This window comes from Arachis stenosperma, chromosome 5 (genome assembly GCF_014773155.1).
Source record: "Arachis stenosperma cultivar V10309 chromosome 5, arast.V10309.gnm1.PFL2, whole genome shotgun sequence".
Taxonomy (NCBI): Eukaryota; Viridiplantae; Streptophyta; class Magnoliopsida; order Fabales; family Fabaceae; genus Arachis; species Arachis stenosperma.
The window spans coordinates 99,175,563-99,184,892 of NC_080381.1; the positions used below are offsets into that span (position 1 = coordinate 99,175,563).

The 9,330-nt window shown below is 39.4% G+C and overlaps 2 non-coding genes across 2 annotated transcripts; one reads left to right on the forward strand and one right to left on the reverse strand.

Annotated features, from left to right (window-relative positions):
• Positions 1-2,524: 2,524 nt before the first annotated feature.
• LOC130984280 (small nucleolar RNA R71) lies at positions 2,525-2,632 on the forward strand. The gene has a single exon (XR_009088223.1). It is a non-coding gene; the product is annotated as a small nucleolar RNA R71 (small nucleolar RNA).
• Positions 2,633-8,969: 6,337 nt separating this feature from the next.
• On the reverse strand, positions 8,970-9,077 carry LOC130984789 (small nucleolar RNA R71). The gene has a single exon (XR_009088699.1). It is a non-coding gene; the product is annotated as a small nucleolar RNA R71 (small nucleolar RNA).
• Positions 9,078-9,330: the final 253 nt, after the last annotated feature.

Here is a 9,330-nt window from a genome sequence, read left to right on the forward strand (position 1 = left end):
CACACCAAACTTAAAATGTTTGCTCGTCCTCGAGCAAAAGAAGAAAGAAGAGAGTAGAAGAAGAAGAAATGAGGAAGAGGGAGAAGATGGTGTGTTCGGCCAAGAAGGGAAAGAAGGGGTGTTTAGGTTGTGTGAAAATGAAGGGTTGAAGAAGGGTATATATAGGAGAGAGGGGGGGTAATGGTTCGGCCATTGAGGGTGGGTTTGGGAGGGAAAGTGGTTTGAATTTGAAGGGTGAGGTTGGTGGGGATTTATGAAGGGTGGATGTGAGTGGTGAAGAGAAAGATGGGATTTGATAGGTGAAGGGTTTTTGGGGAAGAGGTATTGAGGTGATTGGTGAATGGGGGAAGAAGAGAGAGAGTGGTGGTGGGGTCCTGTGGGGTCCACAGATCCTGTGGTGTCAAGGAAAAGTCATCCCTGCACCAAATGTTGCTCAAAATCACGTTTTGAGCCATTTCTGGCGTTAAACGCCGGGCTGGTGCCCATTCCTGGCGTTTAACGCCAGGTTGTTGCCCTTTTCTGGCGTTTAACGCCAGTCTGGTGCCCCTTTCTGGCGTTAAATGCCCAGAATGGTGCCAGACTGGGCGTTAAACGCCCAACTGCTAGGCTTACTGGCGTTTAAACGCCAGCAGCTTCTTCCTCCAGGGTGTGCTATTTTTCTTCCTGTTTTTCATTCTGTTTTTGCTTTTTTCATTGTTTTTGTGACTTCTTATGATCATCAACCTACAAAAAAGATAAAATAACAAAGGGAAATAGTTAACTATAAAACATTGGGTTGCCTCCCAACAAGCGCTTCTTTAATGTCATTAGCTTGACAGAGGACTCTCATGGAGCCTCAGAAATACTCAGAACCGTGTTGGAACCTCCCAACACCAAACTTAGAGTTTGAATGTGGGGGTTCAACACCAAACTTAGAGTTTGGTTGTGGCCTCCCAACACCAAACTTAGAGTTTGACTGTGGGGGCTCTGCTTGGCTCTGTTTTGAGAGAAGCTCTTCATGCTTCCTCTCCATGATGATAGAGGGATGTCCTTGGGCCTTAAACACCAAGGATTCTCCATTCACTTGAATGATCAACTCTCCTCTATCAACATCAATCACAGCTTTTGCTGTGGCTAGGAAGGGTCTGCCAAGGATGATGGATTCATCCATGCACTTCCCAGTCTCTAGGACTATGAAATCAGTAGGGATGTAATGATCTTCAATCTTCACCAAAACATTCTCTACAAGTCCATGAGCTTGTTTTCTTGAATTGTCTGCCATCTCTAATGAGATTCTTGCAGCTTGCACCTCAAAGATTCCTAATTTCTCCATTACAGAGAGGGGCATGAGGTTTACACTTGACCCTAAGTCACACAAGGCCTTCTTGAAGGTCATGGTGCCTATGGTACAAGGTATAGAAAACTTCCCAGGATCCTGCCTCTTTTGAGGCAGTTTCTGCCTAGACAAGTCATCCAGTTCTTTGGTGAGCAAGGGAGGTTCATCCTCCCAAGTCTCATTTCCAAATAACTTGTCATTTAGTTTCATGATTGCTCCAAGGTATTTAGCAACTTGCTCTTCAGTGACATACTCATCCTCTTCAGAGGAAGAATACTCATCAGAGCTCATGAATGGCAGAAGTAAGTCCAATGGAATCTCTATGGTCTCAATTTGAGCCTCAGATTCCCATGGTTCCTCATTGGGGAACTCAGAGGAGGTTAGTGCACGCCCACTGAGGTCTTCCTCAGTGGCGTCCTCCTCCTCTCTTTCTTCTCCATATTCGGCCATGTCTATGGCTTTGCACTCTCCCTTTGGATTTTCTTCTGTATTACTTGGGAGAGTGCTAGGAGGGAGTTCAGTAACTTTCTTGCTCAGCTGACCCACTTGTCCTTCCAAATTTCTGATGGAGGACCTTGTTTCATTCATGAAACTTTGAGTGGTCTTTATTAGATCAGAGACCATTGTTGCTAAATCAGAAGTATTCTGCTTAGAACTCTCTGTCTGTTGCTGAGAAGATGATGGAAAAGGCTTGCCATTGCTAAACCTGTTTCTTCCACCATTATTGTTATTGAAACCTTGTTGAGGTCTCTCTTGATTCTTCCATGAGAGGTTTGGGTGATTTCTCCATGAAGAATTATAGGTGTTTCCATAGGGTTCTCCTAGGTAATTCACCTCTTCCATGGAAGGGTTCTCAGGATCATAAGCTTCTTCCTCAGATGAAGCATCCTTAGTACTGTTTGGTGCATTTTGCATTCCAGACAGACTTTGAGAAATCAAATTGACTTGTTGAGTCAATATCTTGTTCTGAGCCAATATGGCATTCAGAGTATCAATCTCAAGAACTCCTTTCTTCTGACTAGTCCCATTGTTCACAGGATTCCTTTCAGAAGTGTACATGAATTGGTTATTTGCAACCATTTCAATCAATTCTTGAGCTTCTGCAGGCGTCTTCTTCAGATGAAGAGATCCTCCTGCAGAGCTATCCAAAGACATCTTGGATAGTTCAGAGAGACCATCATAAAAAATACCTATGATGCTCCATTCAGAAAGCATGTCTGAGGGACATCTTCTGATTAATTGTTTGTATCTTTCCCAAGCTTCATAGAGGGATTCTCCATCCTTCTGTCTGAAGGTTTGGACTTCCACTCTAAGCTTACTCCATCTTTGTGGTGGAAAGAACTTTGCCAAGAAGGCACTGACTAGCTTTTCCCAAGAGTCCAGGCTTTCTTTAGGTTGAGAATCCAACCATATTCTAGCTCTGTCTCTTACAGCAAAAGGGAATAGCATCAGTCTGTAGACCTCAGGGTTAACCCCATTAGTCTTGACTGTGTCACAGATTTGCAAGAATTCAGCTAAGAACTGATGAGGATCTTCCATTGGAAGTCCATGGAACTTGCAATTCTGTTGCATTAGAGAAACTAATTGAGGCTTAAGCTCAAAGTTGTTTGCTCCAATGGCAGGGATAGAGATGCTTCTCCCATAGAAATCAGGAGTAGGTGCAGTAAAGTCACCCAGCACCTTCCTTGCATTGTTGGCATTGTTGTTGTTTTCGGCTGCCATGGGTTCTTCTTCCTTGAAGAATTCGGTCAGGTCCTCAACAGAGAGTTGTGCTCTAGCTTCTCTTAGCTTTCGCTTCAAGGTTCTCTCAGGCTCAGGATCAGCTTCAACAAGAATGCCTTTGTCTCTGCTCCTGCTCATATGAAAGAGAAGAGAAAAAGAAACTGTGGAATCCTCTATGTCACAGTATAGAGATTCCTTGAAGTGTCAGAGGAAAATAGAAATAGTAAGAAGAAGGAGAAGAAGAATTCGAACTTTAGTTAGATAAGGTTCGAATTGTGCATTTAGAAGGAGTGGTACTCCATAAATAGAAGGATGTGGGAAGGAGGGAAGAAGATTTTCGAAAATTCAATTAAAAGATTTTGAAAACATTTTGAAAATTTGATTGATAATTTTCGAAAATTCATAGTGAAAAAGAAATCAAGTGATTTTTGGAAAAGATTTTGAAATTAGAAATTAAAAAGATTTGATTGAAAACTATTTTGGAAAAGATGTGGTTAAGAAGATATGATTGGTTTAAAAAAAATGTGATTGAGAAAATATGATTTGAAAACAATTTTAAAAGATATGATTTGAAAACAATTTGAAAAGATGTGATTTTAAAAATTAATGACTTGCCTAACAAGAAAAGATATGATTCAAACATAAAACCTTTCTTAATAGAAAAGGCAAAAAATGTTCAATCAAATCATTAATTGTTAGTAAGTATCTTTGAAAAAGGAAAGAAATTGATTTTGAAAACATTTGATTGAAAAGATATGATTTGAAAAAGATTTGGTTTTGAAAAACTTTGAAAACTTGAAAAAAATTGATTTTGAAAACAAAATCTTCCTCCTAGCACCATCCTGGCGTTAAACGCCCAGAATGGTATACATTCTGGCGTTTAACGCCCAAAATGCACCCTTTTTGGGCGTTAAACGCCCAACCAGGTACCCTGGCTGGCGTTTAAACGCCAGTCTGCCTTCTTCACTGGGCATTTTTGAATGCTCAGCTTTTTCTGTATAATTCCTCTGCAGTGTGTTCTGAATCTTCAATTCTTTGTATCATTGACTTGAAAAGACACAAATTAAAAATATTTTTGGATTTTTTAATAATCAAAATGCAACAGGAATCAATTAACAATGCATGCAAGACATCAAACTTAGCAGTTTGTGTGCTACTGACACTATATGAGACGCATGAACACTCAAGTCAATAGAATTTAAAGATCAAAACAAGAAATATATGCATGGATTCGAAAAATGTAACAAAAACATGCATTTGACACCAAACTTAAGATGAGACACTAGACTAAAGCAAGAAACATCAAATATTTTTGGTTTTTTTATGATTTTGTAAATTTTTTTGTATTTTTCGAAAATTAAGTGGGAAAAGGTATCAAAATTCTTAATGAGAATTCCAGGAATCAGTGCAATGCTAGTCTAAGACTCCGGTCCAGGAGTTAGACATGGCTTCACAGCCAGCCAAGCTTTCAAGGAAAGCTTCGGTCCAAAACACTAGACATGACCAAAGGTCAGCCAAGCCTTAGCAGATCACTGCTCCAAAAGCAAAATTGATGAAAATCAACACGCTCTTGTGGTGATAAGTTGAAACCTCGGTCCAATCAGATTAGACATGGCTTCTCAGCCAGCCAGATTTCAACAAATCATCATGAAATTCTAGAATTCATCTTCAAGAATTTCGAAAAAAAATAAATACCTAATCTAAGCAACAAGATGAACCGTCAGTTGTCCAAACTAGAACAATCCCAGGCATTGTTACCAAAAGCTTGCTCAAAACTTGAACAATCCCCGGCAACGGCGCCAAAAACTTGGTGCGCGAAATTGTGAACAATACTTTTTCACAACTCTCATAATCCCTGGTCATGAACTCCAAAAACTTGGTAGTTCAATTCCATGGCATTACACAACTTCGCACAACTAACCAGCAAGTGCACTGGGTCGTCCAAGTAATACCTTACGTGAGTAAGGGTCGATCCCACGGAGATTGTTAGCATTGAAGCAAGCTATGGTCATCTTGTAAATCTTAGTCAGGCAAACTCAAATGTATATGATGATGAACGAAAAAATATAAAGATAAGGATAGTGATACTTATGTATATCATTGGTGTAAGAGCTTCAGACAAGCGTATGAAGATGCCTTCCCTTCCGTCTCTCTGCTTTCCTACTGCCTTCATCCAATCCTTCTTACTCCTTTCCATGGCAAGCTCGTGTAGGGTCTCACTGTTGTCAGCAGCTACCTCCCATCCGCGCAGTGAAAGCTAATGCAGGCACTCTGTCACAGTACTGCCAATCACCGGTTTGGTTCCCTCCCCTACCGGAATAGAATCACTCTTTTGCGTCTGTCACTAACGCCCAGTAGGTTACAGGTTTGAAGCACGTCACAGTCATTCAGTCATTGAATCCTACTCAGAATACCACAGACAAGGTTAGACCTTCCGGATTCTCTTGAATGCCGCCATCAGGTCCTGCCTATACCACGAAGATTCCTTTTAAAGAATCCAAGAGATATTCACTAAGCCTCAGATGCTTGTAGAACAAGAATGGTTGTCAGTCACCTTGTTCATGGGTGAGAATGGTGATGGGCGTCAATCATCACCTTCATCATGTTGAAGAACAAATGATATCTTGGACAAAGAACAAGCGGAGTTGAATGGAAGAACAATAGTAATTGCATTAATACTCGAGGTACAGCAGAGCTCCACACCTTAATCTATGGTGTGTAGAAACTCCACCGTTGAAAATACATAAGCATAAGGTCTAGGCATGGCCGAATGGCCAGCCTCCCAATGGTCTAAGATAGCATAAGAACAAAGATAGCTATCCCAAAAGTCTCTAAAAGCCCCTTAATACAATAGTAAAAGGTCCTACTTATAGAAAACTAGTACATAGATGAGTAAATGACATAAAAATCCACTTCCGGGCCCACTTGGTGTGTGCTTGGGCTGAGCAATGAAGAAATTTCGTGTAGAGACTCTCCTTGGAGTTAAACGCCAGCTTTAGTGCCAGTTTGGGCGTTTAACTCCCAATTAGGTGCCAGTTCCGACGTTTAACGCTGGAATTTCTTGAGGTGACTTTGAACGCCGGTTTGGGCCATCAAATCTTGGGCAAAGTATGGACTATTATATATTGCTGGAAAGCCCAGGATGTCTACTTTCCAACGCCGTTGAGAGCGCGCCAATTGGGCTTCTGTAGCTCCAGAAAATCCACTTCGAGTGCAGGGAGGTCAGAATCCAACAGCATCTGCAGTCCTTTTGAGTCTCTGAATCAGATTTTTGCTCAGGTCCCTCAATTTCAGCCAGAAAATACCTGAAATCACAGAAAAACACACAAACTCATAGTAAAGTCCAGAAAAGTGAATTTTAACTAAAAACTAATAAAAATATACTAAAAACTAACTAGATCATACTAAAAATATACTAAAAACAATGCCAAAAAGCATACAAATTATCCGCTCATCACTTTCACTGAGAGGATGGGAGGTAGCCATTGACAACGGTGAAACCCTACACGAGCTTGCCATGGAAAGGAGTAAGAAGGATTGGATGAAGACAGTAGAAAAGCAGAGAGACGGAAGGGAAGGCATCTTCATACGCTTGTCTGAAGCTCTCACCAATGATATACATAAGTATCTCTATCTTTATCTTTATGCTTTATTCGTTTATCACTATACCCATTTGAGTCTGCCTGACTGAGATTTACAAGGTGACCATAGCTTGCTTCATACCAACAATCTCCGTGGGATCGACCCTTACTCACGTAAGGTATTACTTGGACGACCCAGTGCACTTGCTGGTTAGTTGTGTGAAGTTGTAGTGATCACAATTTCGCGCACCAAGTTTTTGGCGCCGTTGCCGGGGATTGTTTGTGTATGGACAACTGACGGTTCATCTTGTTGCTTAGATTAGGTATTTTTCTTCAGAGTTATTAAGAATGAATTCTAGTGTTTCAAGGTGATGTTCTTATCATCACCAAAGCTGATTGATCTTCATCAATTTAGCTCCTGAATGCAATGTCCTGCTGAAGCTTTGCCGGCCATGTCTAATTCCTTTAGACTAAAGCTTTAGACTAACATTGCATGATTCCTGGAATTCTCATTAAGAATTTTGATACCTTTATTTTTATTTTCACTTAATTTTCGAAAAAGCACAAAAAAATTATAAAATCATAAAATCCAAAAATATTTCTTGTTTGAGTCTAGAGTCTCATCTTAAGTTTAGTATCAATTGCATGTTTCTGTTCTTCTTGCATTTTTCGAATTTAGGCATGTGTCCTCATTGATCTTCAAGTTGTTCTTGATGATTTCCTTGTTTTGATCTTTGAATTCTATTGACTTGAGTGTTTTGTTGTTTCTCATATGCATTCTTATTTGGTTAGTGTCAATAGTATACAAACTGCTAAGTTTGGTGTCTTGCATGCATTGTTATTTGATTATTCCTCATTAAAAATCCAAAAATATTTTTAATTTGTGTCTTTTCAAGTCAATAATACAGAGAATTGAAGATTCAGAACATACTGCAGAGGAATCACACAGAAAAAGCTGGGCATTCAAAAATGCCCAGTGAAGAAGGACAGACTGGCGTTTAAACGCCAGCCAGGGTGCCTGGTTGGGCGTTTAACGCCCAAAAGGGTAGTAGTTTGGGCGTTAAACGCCAGAATGTGCACCATTCTGGGGGTTTAACGCCAGGATGGCACAAGGGGGAAGATTTTGTTTTCAAAATCAATTTTTTTCAAGTTTTCAAAGTTTTTCAAAATCAAATCTTTTTCAAATCATATCTTTTCAATCAAATGTTTTCAAAATCAATTTCTTTCCTTTTTCAAAGATACTTACTAACAATTAATGATTTGATTGAACATTTTTTGCCTTTTCTGTTGAGAAAGGTTTTATGTTTGAATCATATCTTTTCTTGTTAGGCAAGTCATTAATTTTTAAAATCATATCTTTTCAAATTGTTTTCAAATCATATCTTTTAAAATTGTTTTCAAATCATATTTTCTCAATCACATTTTTTTTTAACCAATCATATCTTCTTAACCACATCTTTTTCAAAATAGTTTTCAATCAAATCTTTTTGATTTCTAATTTCAAAATCTTTTTCAAAAATCATTTTACTTCTCTCCCACTTTCATTTTCGAAAATTAAGTAATGTTTTTTTTCAAAAATTTTTTCAAAATCTTCTACTTAATTTTCGAAAATTACTTCCCTTCTCCTCACATCCTTCTGTTTATGGACTAACACTATTCCTTAATGCAAAAATTCGAACTTTATCTCCTTTGATAAGTTCGAATTTTCCACTTCTGTCTTCTACTCTTCTTTTCCTCTGACACTTCAAGGAATCCCTATACTGTGACATAGAGGATTCCACATTTTCTTGTTCCCTTCTCTTTCTTATGAGCAGGAGCAAAGACAAAAGCATTCTTGTTGAGCCTGATCCTGAACCTGAAAGGACCTTGAAGAGAAAGCTAAAGAGAAGCTAAAGCACAAATCTCTTTAAAAGGACTTGACCGAATTCTTCAAAGAAGAAGAACACATGGCAGCCGAAAACAACAACAATGCAAATAATGCAAGGAAGGTGCTGGGTGACTTTACTGCACCTACTCCCGACTTCTATGGGAGAAGCATCTCTATCCCTGCCATTAGAGCAAACAACTTTGAGCTTAAGCCTCAATTAGTTTCTCTAATGCAACAGAATTGCAAGTTCCATGGACTTCCATTGGAAGATCCTCATCAGTTCTTAGCTGAGTTCTTACAAATCTGTGACAAAGTCAAGACTAATGGGGTTGACCCTGAGGTCTACAGACTTATGCTATTCCCTTTTGCTGTAAGAGACAGAGCTAGAACATGGTTGGATTCACAACCTAAAGAAAGCCTGGACTCATGGGAAAAGCTAGTCAATGCCTTCTTGGCAAAGTTCTTTCCACCTCAAAAATGGAGTAAGCTTAGAGTGGAAGTCCAAACCTTCAGACAAAAGGATGGAGAATCCCTCTATGAAGCTTGGGAAAGATACAAACAATTAATCAGAAAATGTCCCTCAGACTTGCTTTCTGAATGGAGCATCATAGGTATTTTCTATGATGGTCTCTCTGAACTATCCAAGATGTCTTTGGATAGCTCTGCTGGAGGATCTCTTCATCTGAAGAAGACGCCTACAGAAGCTCAAGAGCTGATTGAAATGGTTGCAAATAACCAATTCATGCACACTTCTGAAAGGAATCCTGTGAACAATGGGACTAGTCAGAAGAAAGGAGTTCTTGAGATTGACACTCTGAATGCCATATTGGCTCAGAACAAGATAT